The sequence below is a fragment of the Dendronephthya gigantea genome, unplaced genomic scaffold (assembly GCF_004324835.1).
Source record: "Dendronephthya gigantea isolate DGI-Jeju-01 unplaced genomic scaffold, DenGig_1.0 000041F, whole genome shotgun sequence".
In the NCBI taxonomy this organism is placed as follows: Eukaryota; Metazoa; Cnidaria; class Anthozoa; order Malacalcyonacea; family Nephtheidae; genus Dendronephthya; species Dendronephthya gigantea.
In genome coordinates this window covers 1,558,288-1,563,334 of record NW_021163051.1, presented here as the reverse complement: position 1 = coordinate 1,563,334, position 5,047 = coordinate 1,558,288, and the positions used below count along the sequence as shown (strand labels likewise).

Sequence of the window (5,047 nt, the reverse complement as noted above, 5' to 3'; positions counted from 1 at the left end):
ATGGAGGCTGTTGCAGCTGTGGAGATCTTCGGCAGAAGCGTTGAAACAAGGCGACTAAAGTATACAACCTTTGTCGGTGAGGGCGACAGCAGCAGCTTCAGGCGGATAAAGGAAGCGTTGGTGACAAATTATGAAGTAAGGAAGGAGGAGTGTGTGGGACATGTGCAGAAGAGACTAGGAACAGCATTGAGGAAGTACAAGAATGATCACAAAGGAAAAAAATTATCAGATGGCAAGAGTGTTGGAGGAAAGGGACGGCTAACGGACAAGACAATTGACAAGATGCAAAATTATTACGGGAAAGCTATTAGGGAGAACAAAGGTAATTTACAAGGAATGAAGAGGAGCATAAAGGCGATTCAACACCATATCATTAGGGATGACTCCAAACCCCTACAAGAGCAACATCATTACTGTCCAAGATCTGGTGATACATGGTGTAAATACTGGAAAGACATAAATGAGGGAACATCTACGTATAGTGAGGATAATCGGCTACCTCCAGTTTTTATGGAAGAGTTGGAGCCCACCTTTACAAGATTATCCAACCATGATCTCTTGCTTAGATGTTTGAAGGGCATGACTCAAAATCAAAATGAATCTGCCAATGGAATGCTATGGTCAAAATGTCCAAAAACCAAGTTTTGTGGGGCACGGTGAGTTCGTATTGCTGCTTGTGAAACAGTGGCAGTTTTCAACACTGGTGCTGCTAGCAAGGCAATGTTTATGGTTTTATGTGGAGTTACTCCTGGAGAGAATTCAATGAGAGCTCTTAGACTTCAGGACAGAGTTCGACTTCAAACAGCTTCCAAGAAGGTCACCGAGAAATACAAGAACCAGAGAAGGAAACTTCGTGCTATGCGGAAATCCAAGGGTGATAAGGAGTCATACCAACCAGGAGGCTTAGTTTGAGCTCCCAACCTGACCTTCAAGAGAAGAAAAAGAAAAGGAAGAGGACTGTCAAGGACAAGGATGGGTCTAGCATGGAAATTGCTGTGCCAACATCAGATGTCGCTAGTAAGAATAAGCGGACTTGAATCACTTGATGCTACTGACTGTTGTTGGTATATAATATCTAAACATGTTGTTACATAATATCTAAATATGTTGTTGATATATAATATCTAAACAAATATAGTATATAATGTTATATGGTACAGAATTATTTTCCCTGAACACCTTGGAACCCAAATAAAAATAATTAGTGCAATTCTGTACTTTTCCTAAGCTGTAAATTAGTTTAAAATTGCTTGCTCATCTTTAACGTACGTTTTCTCAAAACGACAACATTGTATAGTACGAAACTCATGGAAGCTCTAAATAAAAGAGGTTTTGATGGATTACCTCAATTTTTGGACTGCAAGTGTATCTCTTAGTACTTTATGCAATGAATAGACAGTTTTGCCGAATTTGCAATATTTTGCCTGTTGCTATGGAAACTGTCTTTTTATCCGATTTTGACTGATGTATTTGACGAAATCAAAATCTGGCTACTTGTTGCATACAAACCACCTTAACAAATTTGAGGTTGATATCTATTTTCCCCCCTCAGATATTCCTGCCACAAGCGTCTTGCTTTGCCGTGGTTTTTTGTTGTTGCCATGGTGACCATTGAGTTGAGGTCACGGTAACTAGTGTTAGAAGTTGTATATGAGTAATTTCTAGATTCAGGCCAAGTTTTGTGGTAATTGCTTAAATTGTCATAAAATTAGAGCAAAAAAACTAATTTGGCTTTAAATCTCATGAACCTTTTGAATGCTGTTTAAATTTACAATGATATTCGAGAACCCTTACTTTGGAAATTAACTTAGATTCGCAAGTATTCAATAGAGGCAAGCGCCGGGTTGACATGACTGTTTATACTGTCGTTGTCAAAATGGGGACATATGGCTAAATCTAACTTTCAATTCTTTTTGTTGGAAGTTTTTGTTACAATTCACAAAAAATATTTTTTTAAAGAGCACCGCCCTCGATTAAGCGCCCCATCCGAAGTTCTAAAAATTTAAAGAGCGCAGCGGAGCTCAAACAAGTAAATACGATGACCATGTTCGCGCTGTGCAGGGCAACCAACATGTTCAGTCATGTTTCCATCGACCAGACAACTTGGGTTTTTTTGCTGTGCAGTCAAGGGCGAGATGAAGTGCTGTCTTGAGTCACATTTTTTCATGCCAGTTAAACAGATGTTAATTACGATTATGCCTCCCTTATATTACAGGAGTTACCTGAAAGTTGCATGTTTGCTAAGCATTGATAAATGTTGTTCATAGCTCGCAATGAAAAATACACCAGCAGAGATGTGCATGTTATTAGGATTTTCGAAATAGGATGAAAATTTGCAGGACATCGGGCATGGGCTATCGTAAAGTATATTTTTGTTTATGAGTATTTTCTTGCAGTCGAACGTATTTGCACCTGAAAACTGAATTCCTACTGATATACTGAAAATGCGCCACAGCACAGATTTTCCTGTAAACATTGAGGACAGCTTATTGCTCGGTTTCCAATCAACACTTCCCAGCACTGCTCATTCACATGGCAAAACTAACAAACAAGTGGCAATACCAAAATTACATGGAATGCAAATTCAATTGCTTTTTACAAAAAAAAACTTTCCCGCCGTGCCAAATAAGGTTTACTGTGTGTATTTCAAGATTTCAATACCACCAAATTGCTTTCACCTTTTGATATACTGTTCCAGGGGGTAAACTCTATTTTGTTGCTTAATTTATGCCACCAGTAAATTGAGGTTGACTGCCATCAGTTTTCATCCAGTGTATGTTATTTAGAAATATGGGCAGAAAAGTACTCGCAAGGAACACAACTTCATCAGGTCTGGAAAAAGGTTAACAATGGACTAGAAATACCACTGGAAGGGATTAGAAGATATTTTAATTACTAAACTTTTGGCGTCATTCTAGAGGCCATGAGTTACTCTAATTGGAAAAAAGAACAACTTTCCAAAAAAACATGTATCATGCTGGATTTATCGCGCTTGAACATTGCTTAAATTGGGTGTCACGAAATGTCCGATAGGAAGATTAAATTTCAAAAACCTGTCAAAAATTATACTTTATTTCGATTGCTTTGAAAATCAGCAGAAAGCGGAAGTATTTACCTACCTTTAATGTGATATATTTGGTTTGGCGAACAATGCTGTGTTTCCCCATCACATTGCGCTGAAGCGCAGCCCTATTTTCCTACCTCTTTTCTTCGTCTGAGAGCCTCTCTGCAAAACCGAGCTCTCTCCAGCCTCAATATTCGTTCAATCGATATTAGAATTATTTTTCGTTAATAAGCGACCCATAATGATTATTCTGAAATAAATTCATAAATTTCGATTTTTTTATTTTGCATGACTTCGGTTGATATTTACACGGAGCCGCTCTTAAGTCCATATAAAAAAAATTCAGAATTTTGGATTTTTTTATTAATAAACCATTTTGTGACCTATCACGAAGGTCGAAGATTCACATAAAAATTATCCCTTATATATCGCCTGTGGCTATTTATTCATTAAAAAATGGACAAAATATTTTTCCATACTAAATCCCCTGCTATTATTTTTGCTAAATATCGACTGCATGCAAGAAAAATAACTTTAGAGAATGTCCTTCTTTTTGTGTTGAAGCACATCATGAAAAGATGCAACTACTTGTTTGACAGCTATGTTTAGTTTTAGCGCAACCTAGTTTTGATTAGGAGGCTGAAATAATTCTAACAGGAGTTGTAGTTACCATTATATACACATGCTTGGCATATTTTTTGTATTTTCACATTTAGGGGCCATATATGCCAATGAAAATTCTAAGTTGAAACCTTACTTTGATTCAAACAGGCTTTTTTTGGTCCGTCATTTTAGTTTCTTGTGTTCGTTTCTTTTCAGTAGTATTTTAAATCTAAAAACAGAAAAAGAAATAAGAAACTGACACACTTTCTAAAAAAATTTCATTTTACTTTTATAGAAAGGATGGCATTTACCTTTTCGCATAAGTCTGCGTATATAGTTTTGAAAACAACAACACCTGAAATACTCTTATCGGTGTATAGGAACTGCTGAAACAGGCTGCTATTGCTGAAAAATATCTTATTTAAAAATATCCTATCCTATCTTCTCTTATAACCATAACTCTCGTATAATAGTGGCCTAAGTGCAGAGATTCACAAAAACCCTGAATGAGCTGTAATCTTATTGAACCATCTTGATTTCTACAAAACCTACGGCATACTTTAAAGCTACCCTGGCTCATCAATCCAATATTAGCCATTTTGATATATCATGACAATATTTCATTGTTTTTTTGTGTCAACTATCGAGGGATTTAGCAAAGATTGCCATGGCATGAAAGAACCTTGTGACATGCTGCCTACTTAACATCTGGTACGTCATACTCCTATCGTTTTTGGGCTATGTATCAGTGTGTTTACTTAGGAAAATATTGTTCTATCTCAAGTCCCTAAGTTATCACTCCTCCCTATTATTTGTGCATGAATAGCTAATCTCATTACATAAAATTTCAGACATCAACTATTATCGTAAAGATTGCAACATATACACAAATATCTTCCCCCCATGAACTGCAAGCATCCAGCATAAAGACTTAAGGCCTTAAAGACTTAATCTTATCACTAACTTTCTACAATGCCGGATGAAAATTCAAAACTAAAGGTACTACGTTTGAATCAACAACCTTTCCCTTATTTTGAAAAAGCAAAGCCCTTCTATCCTTACCCTTAACCTTTTCGCATTGCGAAGATACTCGTGTTTTTTCCAAACCTCTTTTATACAAATAACCTTTAAATTCCTGAACTAGCTGGTCAAATTTACCTTCCGAACTACAAATCTGTCTCAATCTAAGTGCCTGCCCATACGTAATAGCCTACTTCACATGCTTCGGATAGCATGATCTAGAATCCAAATACTGGTGTGTATATGTATATATATATATGTTCCCCATATATATAATTATATATATATATATATATATATAATATATACACACATATACATATACATATACATATACATATACATATACATATACCTTTG

General features: G+C 36.2%; 1 pseudogene; it reads left to right on the top strand.

Annotated features, from left to right (window-relative positions):
- On the top strand, window positions 1–912 carry LOC114526794 (annotated as a pseudogene).
- The last annotated feature ends 4,135 nt before the right edge of the window (window positions 913–5,047 follow it).